Source organism: Colletes latitarsis, chromosome 3 (assembly GCF_051014445.1).
Source record: "Colletes latitarsis isolate SP2378_abdomen chromosome 3, iyColLati1, whole genome shotgun sequence".
Lineage (NCBI taxonomy): Eukaryota > Metazoa > Arthropoda > Insecta > Hymenoptera > Colletidae > Colletes > Colletes latitarsis.
In genome coordinates, this window is record NC_135136.1 from 38344173 (window position 1) to 38361721 (window position 17549).

Here is a 17549-nt window from a genome sequence, read left to right on the forward strand (position 1 = left end):
GAACGAAACGAGGGTACGAAGGGAGAAACGGGGAAAGAGAAAAGGAATTTCGAGGCTCAGACGTCGCGATTGGAAAGTGTACAATTTGGGAAGACCGCCCCCACCCCCTTGCTCTCGAGAAGCCGCGACGCTTGGGAATTCGTTACCGATCGATGCCATGAATATTCGACGTTCTCATCCCGAGTGCACAAAGTACCTGTCAAAACAGCAATCTCGGAGCGTTAATGTCGTCGCTAGGGCAGCGTTTGTCGAGCAAATATCGCGCGCCCTACGCCCCCCGCGCCCCTGAGCCACTTATTTGTAGAGCCAGGTATCGTACCGATACGATTAATATTTCCCTATCGATCGGTTGCGCGAAACTCGACGTACTCGCTCGCGACCGTCCCGCGAAACTTAATGCAAACTCGACCGTTCAATTATCGTTGTTTGACGCGCGGTAAGCCCGAACTATCCTACCTCCGTTAGTACGGGCGCACTCGAGGACTTCGAAAGCTCGACGGTGGCGTTGCACGCCCCGCACAATCGAAATTATCGTTTCTGAAACGAAAAGAATCGGTGCATCGCGATCAACGGAAGGTTTAGTAACGCGCGTACGAGATATTAATTGTTCCGCGTGGACGAGCAACGCGGGACCGCGGGTTACGAATTAAACATCGAAACGACGTTTCGCTCGAGAGCGCAGACCGTTAATAGTCCCATCCAGAGAGAACAGCAATTAGCTCTTCCTTAGCGTATCGTTTAAATTAATGTTTGTGCATACCAGTCTCCCAACTTCGGCGGTTACTCGGACCGAAGCAAGATTTCTATTTGACTTTCCACTGTATTCTGCGCGATGAGCGTCGCGTTACTAATGTTTATAGAGTTGATGCGCGCGTACATGGACGGTCACTCGGTGTTTTAATATCGCGAGTTTACATTTAAATCCCGCAGGGTGAAGGTCCTTTAATATTGCACGAGTAAGTGGCGCGCGTACCGCGTTGCGAAGATGAAACGGAACACGGACGAATACCGTCGTACACGCGTATGGATCAACGATCTCGTCCGAAACGTCGTAAAATGCAGTCGTACTCGATCGAATTAAGGCGGAAACGAAATGTTTATGAAAAAAAATCGTACCGATGAACGAAAACGCGTTACGAGCTATCGACCAGCGACGAATGAAATTTGTCTCCGCTCCGTCTCTTTCTCTCCCGCCCTCGCTTTTGCTGGGATATCGACGCAACATCGAGCTCGAATTTTTCATCACGGATTACTCGTGACAGAGTAACAAAGTTACCCGTGCAATTTTCCGTTCGACGACAAACGCGACGAAAAGCACGCAAGAAGCCGACGAAAATTCCTGTAATACTCGGTCCCTTTCTCAACAAATTTTCAACGTTTCTTATTTGGCTCACAGTGCGACGTTAAAGAACATTGGATCTGGGGGTTGTTATCAAAATTATCGCGAAACAATTGGTACGTTAAATCGTTCAGAATCGCGCTGAAAAAATTTTTAATTTCTGGTGCTTCACGCCATAGTCATATTCGCACAAAACAAGATCCCATTTTGTTTCTTTGATTCAGATTAAAGGAACGGTCGGAATCATGCACACCAGCAAGACACTTTATCTTTACAATGCTTGCTTTAGCCAAACACAGTTCAGGTAATTGTTGTTATTTTCTGTTCACAAAAATAACTTGTATACTTTAAATGTTAGTGAATATGTGTGCCACAACGGATACACAAAAAGTTTTATAGTTTCCCTTGAAAAAAATCCCGAAGAAGGAATACTCCCTTAATGAAAAATATTTTCAAATAAAATCGATTTGTCCGATCTTCCGAGATGGTGCAACCCCTTTAGACTCGTGAAGAGAAATCTTCTCGCCGCGCAGTGCAGGGCAGCCATCGTCGGAGGGAATATCGTCGGAGCGCGGTCTCGCGGGGCGCAGCAGTCGGGATAATGGAGGACCATGGCCTGGCGGAAAGTTCGTCGCGAAAAGTTGGGATATTTTATTCGATGCCGGAATAACTTTTAATATCCCGCTTTTAGGTTTATAGCGGCGATAGGGAGCAGGAAGAGGGGGATATGGGGGCAGAGAGAGAGACAGAGAAACGGTGAAAAGGTTGAAGGGGGGAAAAAGTGGGCTGTCGGGAGAGGTGCTGAAGGGTTGCCAACCCTCCCCCAAGAGTCGCGCGACTTTTTAGCCATATCCTCGCTCCGACGTCGCGCTCCACCGAGCTTCGTGGAGTTTTAATGAAGAGTTCGGGCTCTTATTGGTTTCCCCTTTAGGGCGGGCGAAGCCAACCGCGCCGCTTCTCTTCTGCTATCCCGAGGCGTTCGCGCGTTTTATTGCACCCTCGGTCGCGTATTTTCTTCCCGATCCATAACGCCCCCGACCGCCGCCAGGGCGTCGATGCTTAAGTCGAAACGGAGCGGAGATGGAATATTATATACGCGGCGCTGTAATGTTAACTAGTTGGAAACTCGGGGGCCACCGACGGTTATTCCTTACGGGCGCAAGTTCCCCGGAAGTTTAGAGAGACGGTAAATTGCATGGGATACATTGTGGCCCGCTTAAACGCGCCCGTGCGCTGATGAAGTTCGGATGTCGAACTTCCGTGTGACCGATTTCTTTGACGACCAGCACTGTCGGGCTATGCATAGTCACCTGCAGATTATAGGATTATCCAAGAAATTATTAGACAGAAGAGAAGTTTTGGCAAACGGGTTCTCCATTTTACCTGGCGAAAGTTAGTTCCGCGAGAAAAGCGCCCTCAGACTCGTAGAACTCTTGTCTTCCTCGATAACGTTTCGTTTTATCGTTCGGAAAATGATAACGGAAGTTCCGCGCTGCTTGATTTCCGAGCGGATATCAATTATACGCTCGCGAGGACTTTAGATTTGAAAGACAAGATCTAAATAATGTATAGGCAGAAAGGGGATGGATTCCTAAGTTAATCGAAAATAATTGTGCCATTAATTTCTTATTAATTTCGATGTATATATAAATTCCAGATCGAGAAGCAATTCTCGGTGAAACTCCGTTAGTGTCGCGGCGCCTGAATGAAATTTCGGTTGTAATACATAGATCACTGCACAGAATCTCAATAAGTTCCATTCGAACGTTTTCTGGTACGGTGCCCAGTTTACCGTCAAACGAATTGCCAAAATGCCTCAAATCGATTGCGATCGAACGAATGTCAGCGAAACGGAAGGAAACACAGTTCTCAATTCACTTATCGCGCTCACAAATATTTTTACGTCTGTTGGTTTGGTTTCCAGCAGTTTAGGGAAATGAACGCGTACAGTCCGCGATGAAAGGACACGATCGCTATCATCGAACTTCCCAGATATAAAACACCGTAGAACTCTCTAACTTTGAAATTCGTAGCTAATTCGAAGGCTGCAATTGGAACGTTACTCGATCTAATATTAAATCTTATGAATCCAAAAAACGAAAACCAAATTCTGGTGACATATAATTTTCTCAAAAAAATATATCTGCTTGAAAATACAATCGTGCTCGATCACGTTTCGTCGAGTTTTGACGCAAGTGTAAAACGTTTTGCACCCGAGAGGAACGTCTGAGGTTCAGACTCAAGGGCGAAGCTTTAACAAATTTCGGATGTAATCGGGCCCAAGTTCGCCGTCTCCTTAGCTGTTGCTTAGTTACGTAGTCTGGCAACGCGTCTCGGGAACTCCGCTCAACCAAAGTTTCTAATCCGCAAATCGTTGCCTAATATACACACGCCTGCTGGGTGATGCATGGTCAAGAGGGATGGTTTATACACAGTAACTTTCGGGTCCCGTTTCTTCGACCAAACAATAATTACGCGAATAATTTCGCCGGTTGTCGAACAACTCAAGCATTTAATACGCTAAGAATATCATATTTCACGAGTTGATACATTAAACAAACCAAGCTTCTCTATGCTCTCTCAATTTTACTCAAATCATTAACGACGTTTAAATGAAACTAAAATTGTAACTAAAATTATAACACAGCTAAGGGTTTAAATAGTGCACGAATTATTAGGGAAGTTCAAGAATTTAGCTAAAGCTTTTCTAAGTTTAAATTACTAACGGTAAAAATAATTTATGTAACTAAAATTATAATACAGCTAGAGATCCAACTAGTTCATTGCAGATTATAATGGTGATAGAATTATTAGAGAAGCTACATGGTTCCCCTGTCGTTCAAGAATCTAACTATGAACTAGTTTACCACGAATAATCCAAGGCGACTGCTTCATTACGTTGAAAATTCAGAAGGACACGATATCGTTCGTGCGAATTGAATTACAGCGCAGCCGAGGTTCAAAGGATGTAAAACAGATTGTTATGGCACTCGAATTATCACGGATGCTACGCGGGTCTCTGTCGTTAAACAGTAGCGGGATTCTATTGTTCCGCCGGAAGTTATCGCAGCATCTTACGACGTTGCCGTGGGTAAGCAGCAGTACACAGGGTGGAAAGTTCGCGAAACGCAGCGTGGATCTTTGGCCTCAGAAACGGCGCAAGAAACCTGTAATTATAACTTCGCAGTTATGACCATAAAATTGCAATCGTAACCATAAATCGCGACCCTTAGACGCTGGGAACGGATAATACTGGATCCGCTGGAGCACGTGCAAACAGAAACAGTTCACACGGCTCGTTAAACGCATGACAAAATTACGCTAATGCTTTTTTATTCACATGGGAAGACGAGTAGGATTGCAAACGAGATCGCGACTTGAAGATATACAAAACTTCCAACGTTTAATGAATAAGATAAACAGAACATTTTTCATTTCGACGCTACTCCGACGTCTCGTTTCATTTAAGAGGTATTGTCTCGTAACAGGTACCGTGACTCTCAGGTTATTATACATAAAACAGTTCCATTACTCGGGTTTACAGTCCTCCAAAATTACCCGGTTCGTTTTTTACAGGAATTTTACGCCGTCTTTGCTTGTAACGGTTCTTTAATTCACAGGACGAAGGAAGGACTATCGATCGGCTCGTTTTCCAAACAACGGAAAGCAAAAGAGTAATTTTCATTCTCTCAGAACATTTCGTAAACGGCGTGCCCTCTTTTATGCAAATATCGCTTAAGCGGCGTTCAATTTACCCTTTTAAATCCGCGTCGAAATCCGCAACTCTCGATTTTATTGTTCTTACAAAAGGCGAGAAAGCCGCCGGTAGACAAAGGAGGCTGATCCTTGACGCGATGCTTTCCTGTCACCTCGTTTAAGGACGAGTATTTGCATGGACTTGAAACGTGGTGAATCGGAATTGCGTCGAATTCATTGTGAATGCGCATTTAATCCGGAAGTCTTAGAACATAACGAGCGTCGGAGGAATATGTGTGTGTGCGGGGGATACGTGTGCTTGTGCACGTGTACCAAAAACTCGGGAAACCAAGAAAGGGCGAGGGAAAAAGGAAAGAAGGCGGAGAGGGCTGGCACGAGGAAGTTGTCATTACGCAAATTTAAGGCCGGACTATAACAGACGCGCGGAATTTTACGCTTTCTGCTGCCTGGGAGTTCGCTCGTAAAAATGGAGCCTGTATTAAAACACATTAAGTCCACCTGCTGGGTAGTTTTGCTCGTATCTACGTACGATGTTTTACTACTCATGCCAAAAATTTAATAAGTTCATGCAAATAAGGCCCTTATGTAAATCTGCAAGATTTCATGGCCGTCCAGGTCCACGGATCGCGGTACATATTTTTCGGCTGCCCCCTTATTACCATGGTAAATTTCACCGCCGTAACAGAAACTTACCGCGTCGGCAGAAATGAGAAATTCGATTCGTCTGGTGTTTTCGCGTGACGTGATTTTCGACAACGGCACTTAATTCGAGGCACATGACATATCGATAGCGATTCTTAAACTGGTATCGTTTTAGCGTTAGAGGAAACCTCGGCTAACGTCGTGTAACGGAAACAAAACGATTCCAATTTCCTCTAAAAATTGTCTTACGATCGAATAAAAAATCCCCGGGCGACTCGAAGTTGGCCGAAAGTTTCCCATCGAAATCGACGGATCCACCGTTCGAACTTTTCATTTCCCCTTAATATACGATTCCCCTCTTCAAAAGAAGTCTCTTCAGGGAGGGGGAAGGGGGGAAATATCAGATCTCAGCGCATTCTGTTAGAATCAGTCAGGAGATCAGGATTCTCTTTGAAACAGGTATCCACTTATTCGTTCGAACGAGAACGTCGATGGAAATGGAAAGTATCTTACGGCGAACGAAGGAAGCAGATAGAGAAAAAAAAGGAAGGAAAAGGGAAGAAAACAGAAGGGATCGCGAAGGGAGAGGGGGAACGCGGGAGGAAAATGAGGAGGAGTTAAGAAAATAAAGGAACGCGTAAGGGGATAAGTTTATCTGCGCTGGCAGATGCGGCTCTCCAGTTCGATTTTGTGCTAGTCGCTAAGTTACCTGATCTGCTCTCCATTGTCTTGTGATAACTTTGCGATACCTTGGCTAAGGATTTTCTTAGGTACACCGTCTCCGGGCGTGTTCCAGCCAGCGGGAAGAAAGACTGGGAGAACAGAGGAGGGCTTACTGCCGTTCAAACTTTCCCAACAAGACCGGCTCCCGCCATTCGCGGGGGTGTTGCGAAACTCGTATATTCGCGAAATGATCCAGGCCGCTACTTCCGCGTGACTCTTGTTACTTCAACGAGGAAACAATGCTACGTACCGTTTATATGCTTCGCGCTACGGTCGCGCGTTTGCGTGTATGTAAACACGTGTTCCCGATTGCTATACCGATCGATCGCGCGATTGTCGCGAAACAACTGTCTCGGCTCGACCAGATGGCGAAACGTTTGCGCAAACCGGAAATAAACTAGGCACTTTTCTACCATACACTGGCCGACAAAAGTCACTTAACTGTTTTATAATAGTAGTCTCTGAATGAATTGTTGGGAATAACATGGACTCGATTCAGTACGAAAAAGAAGTCAACAACGGAACAATTAAATTTCGGAAATTCGAGGCTGAGATTGCAAAATGGTGAAGACTATCTTGATTTCAGATTGCACGAATAATTTTGACGTTTGAATTTGTACCATTGGTTTCTGTGTATATTTTACAACTTAATGGAAGGTTATGGAACCGACACGTTGTCCATGGGTTTATTATTCTTGCCATTTTTCTGTCTCGTTAGTTAATTATAATCGTCGATGGACAATGAAATCGGAATTGCGGAGGATTCGTTCATTGAGCCATTGTAATCGTTTACAAATAAACTTTATACCATCACTTTATCGTTAACATAACCATTGCGAGTTGTACAACGGTTAATTAGTAAGTTAATTAATATACAATACGCTTTGTTGGGAAAATTGGTTGCTGGTTGCACTCTTCACACGAGTATAAAATTAACTTTCGTGCGTAATGACGGTATTCGTGTATCTGAATTGTTTTGATTTGAAATAATGCTATAGAATTACTAGATTATACGGTGAATTATAATGATTTGTTATTAATATTGTACGAAAAAATTCTGAATGTAAGATTAATTGTATAGAACAAAATTTTTCCCGACGAGCGGATAAAAACTTGACTGTTCCAGTAAACGGCGCAAATAAATGGCTGTAAGTTGTTCTTATCGGTTATCTATTATTCGAAGGAAAGGTTGTCCCTCTCTGGTATGTAAGAAGTGAACAAGAAAACGGGCAAAGTTTATTTTACGAGCCACGGCATTTACATCGACGTGTTTTTAGCAAGACGGCGTGACGTGGCAACGTGTAAGCTCATCGAAACTTGAAGTGTTCTTTCTTGTTTTACGAGACAGAAAACAGCTTAGGTACTTAAGTGGTAATTTGTCAAAGGGTGCACGAACGAGCCAGAACAAACTACACGAGTCGAAACTTAAAACCAACATTCACGAAACGTCCAACATCCAAACTGATAAACCATCGTGTATAAAACAGAGAAGTGAAAAATATCCTGGTATTATCCTGTAATCCAAGGATTTATCCAACGAATATAAAAACTTCATCTATAGACATTTTATGTATACTCATTCCTACCAAGACCAGTTAAATGACCAGTCTTCCTCTTTCTCTTATACATTTTCAGTTAAATGAACAATTTACAATCCAGTTTCATCGAACACTAGTCGTATGGTCAATAGGAATTGTTGAAACTTTTTTGAGTGTGCAGCGTCAAAATAAATGCCAAAATAAACATAGAAGGAAGCATAAATTATAGTAGTTGGTGTTGTCATTAGATAGAGGATGAAATGCCCTTTAAAATGAGCGTTCGAACGAGTCGATAGCGTTATTAGTTCCGGAGATATGAGGATTTTAGTTTCAAGTCGATCCGATGGGACCGAAGCGCTCGTTTAGGTCGCGAGATCAATGAACTTTCTTACTACGGCCTTGCAAGGTCGTTGACCGGCACGTGCTCGTAGTAAATAGTAAACGTGACGTCACTCGGTCACTCGGTTAGTGGGTCAACGTGCGACAAGGAGGTCCGGCGCGACGCGTTAGACGGAGACAGAGATAGTCGGATTAAAAAAATTACTTTTTACATAAATTACGATATCTCGAAAACGGAAAGTCGGATCGACAAAATCCAAAAACCATTTTAAAGGGAAGGCTTTGCCGCTGCTAACGATGCCTCAATAATTAATAAAACACTAATAGTTTTGGAACTGCACGCATTTAAAGTTTTATGATTTTTAATACGCGTCAATAGGCCTTTCTGAGGCGTTGAACGCGATCGTAGTCGAATTAAAAAAATTACCTTTTACATAAATTACGATATCTCGAAAACGGAAAGTCGGATCGACAAAATCCAAAAACCATTTTAAAGGGAAGGCTTTGCCGCTGCTAACGATGCCTCAATAATTAATAAAACGCTAGTAGTTTCGGAACTACATGTGTTTAAAATTTTAGTATTTTTAATACGCGTTAATAGACTGTTTTAAGACAGAACTGGATTCTTTCCTTTCATCTTTGCTATATATTTCCTATTTACTTCAGAAGCTAAACAGAATTTGATACCAAATTCTGTCCGGTTTTTCACCAAAAAAAATAAATTGTTCAACCGGTTTGACGACCCGTCAATGTAGGTTTAGTATTAACTATGATTAATCAGTTCCGTTCACTCTATTTTTTCAGAGGACAAATTATAGCTCAGGCAGCAAAAAATATCATAATAAATTTTGCAATATTGCGCATGAAGTAATATTTATTGCTTTCACGCGTGAAATTTATTAACCTTTGAATTGATAAGCTTGCGACACGTTAGTCACGAAAAATTGGTTTTATTGCTAAGCATCGTCACGCGGCTGTTCATTAAATATGTAATAAACTAAACAATAGAAAAATAAAATTATGGCACTTATCGAATGTCCAGAATATATCTAATATCCAACCATCCAACTTTACGCAAAATGTTGATCGCTCCGTAAACTGATAAATTTATCACGAAAAGACAATTTTACAGTAAAATGCGTTTTACATTTCTTACTGTTCATAAATCAATCTGCCGTGACAAAATTCCCAATGATGGTTAAATATAAGGAACGATTCTGAAGCGATATTAATATTAAACGTATCCAGAATTCCAAACAAGAAATCATGATTCGTAGTAGTAAGATCCTCTTCGTACTCGTATCACTTATTTTTGTATCTGGGTACTTCGTGACGCCTGCTGAAGCAGTAAGAACGAAATCTTATTTTAAGTTCAATCATCGAACATCACAAATAAATTGCTATACATTGGTTTTGTTGGTTATTTGTTATTCGTATAAAATTTTGCCCATTTTTGCTGTACAGTATTTTGACTGATGCTATTTATGTGACTTGTGTTTTCCAAGGATCCATCAAAATGTGGTGTTTTCTACAGAAAAAGGTGTCGTTTCCCGGAAATTAGAAAAATGTGTGGGGTACGATCATGATTATTATATTATTTTATTTGTAACACATTTAACAATCCTGTTTACTGTCTTTCTGTTTAATAGAATCTATGTAACGGAAAATAATATACTCGAATTGTACAATGGACGATTCAACATCCCGAACGAAGGATTGATATCAAATATCCTAATTACTTTCATGTAACCGAATATTAGTAGAAAATAAAATATACTGCTTTATGAGTAAATTATTTTTTTTTCAATTTCCATTGGAGGTCTTAATGTTTCCTACTATAAAAAAGATACTCTAAACTTACACTGTTTATTACAATACGTCAGTCACGAATAATTTTTTCCACAACATTAAACATGACAAAACATCTACATTAAATTTTTAAGCGTTAACAATTATAGACTGTGGTTGTATATATAATTGCAAGTCAGTGCATATATTATTATTAAGCAAGACAAATAGAAACTTGAAAAATGATGTCTCAAACAGTGAGCTTTTTTCTTCTCATTTCCATTATTTTAATGTCAGGAGTTATGATGTCACCCAGCAAAGGTCTTATCATTGTAAGTACAATTTTTGCAGTCACTTGTTCATTATAATTTTAAATTCATTCATACTTCGATTGCAATTCCATAACAAGTTATCTTATAAAAACATATAACAAATATTAAATATGTAACAGTGCAAAGTACCGGGACTAAAGTGCAACAACGACATTATACGAATGATGTGTAAGGTAAATAAAATACTTATTTACTGCTATTAACTCCTAATATATTTGAACTATATCATTTCCGAATCTTTATACGTATGATATAACTGATAATTATGTTTTTTCTTTGTAGAAACAATGTTCCTAAAGTAAATTGATATTTGACTCTGGTTAAACATTGGACTACACAACAACAGCATCACGATTAAACAGATTGGTTATAAGTTATTATGATATTATTAGAAATTAACATGGAATAAAAGATAATGCAATTTCAATACTATTTTACTTCCCTTATTCACCTATCCTGCACATGACTTTCACTATAACATTGAGATTAACCCTTGTATAAATGAGAACTAATCTTACAGAAACTGCACTGACAAATAAACCCACAGATTTTTCCTTTTATAAAAATAATCATAGATTTCACCAAAGTAACGTCGCGCTGAAAGTAGTATTTATTTAACAACGAGTGCACAACATTAATCGTGACCCAAAATACACATTAAAATTTTTAATGTTATAGTTACATGCAGTGGTTGCATATAAAAAGTCCAACTGTTTGTTCACGTACATATTGTTAGTAAATACGTCAAAGAGGTACTCGAAAAATGATGTCTCAGGCGGTCGGTTTCTTTCTTCTACTCGCTTCTGTCATTCTAATGTCAGGATTTCTCGTGACACCAGCTGAAGCAGGGGTATGCGCAATTATTTACTATTCACAATTGTAAAATTAATGGTAACTCCGTAACTCATGCAATTTATGTTATCTTATATACATCAGTGTGCTCATCCAAATTTGAAATGCCAGCACCCCCTCGCAAAGATGTTCTGCCCGGTAAAATAAAATAATTATTTAATGCTACCAGCAATTAAATTGCGTCTAAATGTAAGACATAAATGGTGATTATATTTTTTTATTATAGAAACAGTGTGGTTAGAGCAAATTGATTTAAATCTAGCAGAGGAATGGCCCATACATTATCAGGATGAATCTTTGATTATAAACACTTATACTATTATGATATTATTGGAAGTTAATAAACAATAGGATAAGATGCATCGGCAACGATATACTATTTTTTCTATTCACCTATGATGCATATGACTTTCCATATAAGTAAAACCGAAGTATTTTTTTTATTGTAAAGCGCATCTATATTTATTCGCAATTTTCACACGACTTATTGGAAAGCCTTTGGTAAAAATAATTACTCAAAATATCACTGCAAGTATATTATTAATCAACTAAAATCAGTTATTCTGCTATACAGTGCATTTAAATCTCATTATTTATGAAGAAAGGCTTTTCCAATAATGCTATTCATAAGCGGATTATGTTGATTGCGGATGTTCGTTATGTAATTATCGAAAATTCGGAGGATTAATTTTTACACATATTTTTAAATACGACAATCAGTTACGTAAACAGAACATAAAATAATTAATGGAAACTCTGCATTAATATTTACTTTGATGTTTTTCTTTACAAATTCGCGATACGTGAGTCACGAAGAATTTATTTTATTATCAGTATTTATCGCGTATAGTTCATATTATACTAATAAGTGTCCAGATATCTATTTTATGCATACCGTGGCCTCGAGTAGCGATCCACATAAAACATGATAGCGCGAGAACAACTGCATATTAAGTAAGAATTCGATACGAGGAATTATGAACCACAACGTGAAGATTCTCTTTCTATTTTCTCTCATTTTCATGTCTGGATACTTTGTGACACCCTCGGAAGGAAGGGTAATATTTTTACGTTCTTTAAAAAGAAACAAATTTACGTTAGTACTACGTGAAATTAAATTTTTCTTTAATTTCCCGCACCACTTTACTGTTCAAGGATTCACCAAGGTGCGGCACATTTCCAACAGAACTTTGCGGTTCTCCATTGATGGAAGAAGTCTGTCCGGTATTATTACAATTATTTAACTCCATAAACTGTATTTCTTAATCATAATGCATATAAATATTATCATATACCAAGTGATGTATGCTGTAAAATTATAACAAACATTTTCTTTTTGCCTATTAGAATATGTGTCGCAGAGTGATGCGTGGAAGAGGAAAATAAATTGCAACGGCACAAAGGGTCAGGAATTTGAAGCAGATTTCACACAAGCTCCTAAATAAATTAGAAATATTCTTTTATCATTACAGTAAAACCTCATCGTTTATTTGATCGTAAGATAACTTTAACGAAAATTATGCAAGCAATTATCTACGCAAGGACACAACTGATTATGAATATATGCAATATATTAAGGAAAGTTGCAACGATATTGAAAAAATGGACAAGGAAGAATATATTTCTGAAAATAACATCCCCGGTTATTTTGAAAAATTCAAGACATGTGTAACAGGCCTTAGACATAAATATCATTAAAGAATATTACTTAATAAATACTCCACTTTGTCTTTCAAACGTAATCGTCACTTATCCAGGGAAAATCGATTCATCTATGTTAATCGAGATTCTATAATACATTTAACTTTAGGAAAAAGGTTGGTCTGTTAATAAAGCGATAAGCTTTTAGCACGTCCCCTGGAAAAAATTTTAATGGGGGATTCTAGAGGCCAAAATAAGACGAAAATAAAGAATACCAATTTGTTGATGAATGCTTCGTTAAACAGTTATTAACGTTTAAAGTTCCGACAGTACTGAATTTTTTTCTCGGAAATGCGCAAGATTTCGGGGGTACGTCTATTCACCGAAAATTATTGTAATTGACCCTCGCAACCGAAAATAATTTTTCCAAAACGATTTGAAATCTTTTTTCCGTCGAAAAATATCACACCTTTTCGAAATTTTTTCTAGAAAGTGGGTAGGATTTCGGGAGTACGTCTATTCACCAAAAATGATTGTAATTGACCCCCACAACCGAAAATAATTTTTTCAGAATTAATTACAAATTTTTTTTTCGTCGAAAAATTTAGGCACCTACCCCCTATCGATTTTTCTTAAAAATTCGTTTTTCATTTTTGATAATTTTGTTTGTCGCCCTACAGAAAAGTTGTGTAACACTTTTTTGTAGGTACCCATGAGCTCTACTTCGTCGTTTCCCGAAAATTAGAAAAATGTGTGTGATACGATCATGATTATTATATTATTTTATTTGTAACACATTTAACTATCCTGTTTACTGTCCTTCTGTTTAATAGGATCTATGTAACGGAAAATAATATACTCGAATTGTACAGTGGACGATTCAACATCCCGAACGAAGGATTGATATCAAATATCCTAATTACTTTCATGTAACCGAATATTAGTAGAAAATAAAATATACTGCTTTATGAGTAAATTATTCTTCTTTCAATTTCCATTGGAGGTCTTAATGTTTCCTACTATAAAAATGATACTCTAAACTTACACTGTTTATTACAATACGTCAGTCACGAATAATTTTTTCCACAACATTAAACATGACAAAACATCTACATAAATTTTTAAGTGTTAACAGCTATAGACTGTGGTTGTATATATAACTGCAAGTCAATGCATATATTATTATTAAGCAAGACAAATAGAAACTTGAAAAATGATGTCTCAAACAGTGAGCTTTTTCCTTCTCATTTCCATTATTTTAATGTCAGGAGTTATGGTGACATCCCTCAAACTTAATATCAATGTAAGTACAATTTTTGCAGTCACTTGTTCGTTACTAATTTTAAATTCATTCATACTTCGATTGCAATTCCATAACATGTTATCTTATAAAAATATATAACAAATATTAAATATGTAACAGTGCAATAAACCGGAACTAAACTGCAAGAAGCGTCTCATACGATTGATCTGTAAGGTAAGTAAAATACTTATTTACTGCTATTAACTCCTAATATATTTGAACTATATCATTTCCGAATCTTTATAGGTATGATATAACTGATAATTACATTTTTTCTGTGTAGAAACAATGTTCCTAAAGTAAATTGATACTTGACTCCGGTTAAACATTGGACTACACAACAACAGCATCAGGATTAAACACATTGGTTATAAGTTATTATGATATTATTAGAAATTAACATGGAATAAAAGATAATGCAATTTCAATACTATTTTACTTCCCTTATACACCTATCCTGCACATGACTTTCGCTATAACATTGAGATTAACCCTTGTACAAATGAGAACTAATCTTACAGAAACTGCACTGACATATAAACCCACAGAATTTTCCTTTTATAAAAGTAATCATAGATTTCACCAAAGTAACATCGCATTCAAAGTAATATTTATTTAACAACGAGTGTACAACTTTAATCGTAACCCAAAATACACGTTTGCAAAACATGCTTGCTTTTTCAAACATTAAAATCGTCCAATCCGTTCAAAAGTTATGACGTTTTAAAGATTCGCATGATAATTCGGGCAGACATTTCTGGCCCAAAATTATATTTTCGGTACGGAAGTTTCTTCTTGAAACTCAGTAGGATTTCGAGGGTATCTCTGTTGACCAAAAATACTTGTAATTGACCACCACAACCGAAAATAATTTTTCCAAGACGATTCGAAATTTTTGAATTTAATTGTTAATTACTTTTTAATGAAGCCTCTTCTTACTCGTATCACTTATTTTTGTATCTGGGTACTTCGTGACACTTGCTGAAGCAGTAAGAACGAAATCTTATTTTAAGTTTAATCATCGAATATCACAAATAAATTGCTATACATTGGTTTTGTTGGTTATTTGTTATTCGTATAAAATTTTGCCCATTTTTGCTGTGCAGTACTTTGACTGATGCTATTTCTGTGACTTGCTTTTTCCAAGGATCCATCAAAATGTGGTGTTTTCTACAAAAAAAGGTGTCGTTTCCCGAAAATTAAAAAAATGTGTGGATTACGATCATGATTATCATATTATTTTATGTGTAACACATTTAACGATCCTGTTTACTGTCTTTCTGTTTAATAGAATCTATGTAACGGAAAATAATATACTCGAATCGTACAATGGAGGATTCAACATCCCGAACGAAGGATTGATATCAAATATCCTAATTACTTTCATGTAACCGAATATTAGTAGAAAATAAAATATACTGCTTTATGAGTACATTATTCTTCTTTCAATTTCCATTCGAGGTCTCAATGTTTCCTACTATAAAAATGATACTCTAAACTTACACTGTTTATTACAATACGTCAGTCACGAATAATTTTTTCCACAATATTCAACGTGACAAAACATCTACATAAATTTTTAAGTGTTAACAGCTATAGACTGTGGTTGTATATATAACTGCAAGTCAGTGCATATATTATTATTAAGCAAGACAAATAGAAACTTGAAAAATGATGTCTCAAACAGTGAGCTTTTTTCTTCTCATTTCCATTATTTTTATGTCAGGAGTTATGATGTCACCCTACAGAAATTTTGTCGATGTAAGTACAATTTTTGCAGTCACTTGTTCGTTATAATTTTAAATTCATTCATACTTCGATTGCAATTCCATAACAAGTTATCTTATAAAAACATATAACAAATATTAAATATGTAACAGTGCAATAAACCGGGAATAAGGTGCAACAACGCCATTATGCGAATGATCTGTAAGGTAAGTAAAATACTTATTTACTGCTATTAACTCCTAATATATTTGAACTATATCATTTCCGAATCTTTATACGTATGATATAACTGATAATTATGTTTTCTCTTTGTAGAAAAAATGTTCCTAAAGTAAATTGATATTTGACTCTGGTTAAACATTGGGCTACACAACAACAGCATCAGGATTAAACACATTGGTTATAAGTTATTATGATATTATTAGAAATTAACATGGAATAAAAGATAATGCAATTTCAATACTATTTTACTTCACTTATTCACCTATCCTGCACATGACTTTCGCTATAACATTGAGATTAACCCTTGTACAAATGAGAACTAATCTTACAGAAACTGCACTGACATATAAACCCACAGATTTTTCCTTTTATAAAAGTAATCATAGATTTCACCAAAGTAACATCGCATTGAAAGTAATATTTATTTAACAACGAGTGTACAACTTTAATCGTAACCCAAAATACACGTTTGCAAAACATGCTTGTTTTTTTAAACATTAAAATCGTCCAATCAGTTCAGAAGTTATGACGTTCTAAAGATTCGCATGAAAATTCGGGCAGACATTTCTGGCCCAAAATTATATTTTCGGTACGGAATTTTTTTCTTGAATCTGAGTAGGATTTCGGGGGTATGTCTGTTAACCAAAAATGCTTATAATTGACCCCCGCAACCGAAAATAATTTTTCCAAGACGATTCGAAAGTCTTTCTTTTTCACCCAAAACTTTCAGCACTTACTCGAATTTTTTTCTCGAAAGTGGGTAGGATTTCGGAAGTATGTGTATTCACCAAAAATAATTGGAATTGACCCCCGCAACCGAAAATAACTTTCCCAGAACGATTTGAAATTTTTGAATTGAATTGTTAATTACTTTTTAATGAAGCCTCCATCAATAAATTGATATTCTTGATTTTCGTCTTATTTTGGCCTCTAGAATACCCCATTAAAATTTTTCCCAAGGGTGGCCGAACACCCTGTATACCTTACTGTTCATAAATAAATCTGTCATGACAGAAATCCGAATGATGGTTCCATATAAAAAAATCAGAAGGTTGTATATACATATTAATATAAAACGTACCCAGAATTCGACAAGGGGAAGCATGAATCAAAGTATTATTTTCCTTCCCGTCTTCCCTCCCCTAATTTTTGTGCTGGGGTGCTTCGCGATACCTGTTGAAGCGGTAAACATGAGATTCCATTTTATTTATTCGATCACTATGATGAAGCTTCTCCGTGCAGTATCGTGACTAATACATTTTAATACAATATTAATACAACACTTTAAATTCATAATTCACGTTACAAATTCACATGTGATATACATAATTTTCGTTATTGTATTAATATTAGGGATTCAACGTTATCAATTAATTTATGACCCT

General features: G+C 37.2%; 1 protein-coding gene and 3 long non-coding RNA genes across 5 annotated transcripts in view; 2 read left to right on the forward strand and 2 right to left on the reverse strand.

The window, feature by feature from the left end:
* LOC143340460 (uncharacterized) overlaps positions 1 to 17549 on the reverse strand; it is a 641167-nt gene that overhangs the window by 117451 nt on the left and 506167 nt on the right. Inside the window, exon 6 of one of the 2 annotated variants that reach the window (XR_013079446.1) lies at positions 2111 to 2125. The exons of the other annotated variant lie outside the window; for it this stretch is intronic. The gene's annotated coding sequence lies outside the window, so the exon portion shown is untranslated. Of the gene's footprint in view, positions 1 to 2110; positions 2126 to 17549 lie in introns of those variants that run through there. 2 annotated transcript variants of the gene reach the window in all.
* Positions 1 to 17549, reverse strand: part of LOC143340461 (uncharacterized) — a 103201-nt gene that overhangs the window by 38402 nt on the left and 47250 nt on the right. The window lies entirely within an intron of this gene.
* LOC143340713 (uncharacterized) lies at positions 9542 to 15569 on the forward strand. The gene is made up of 3 exons (XR_013079492.1): positions 9542 to 9645; positions 9804 to 9872; positions 15506 to 15569. It is a non-coding gene; the product is annotated as an uncharacterized LOC143340713 (long non-coding RNA).
* LOC143340693 (uncharacterized) lies at positions 11163 to 11662 on the forward strand. Its single transcript, XR_013079485.1, has 3 exons — positions 11163 to 11268; positions 11355 to 11408; positions 11497 to 11662. It is a non-coding gene; the product is annotated as an uncharacterized LOC143340693 (long non-coding RNA).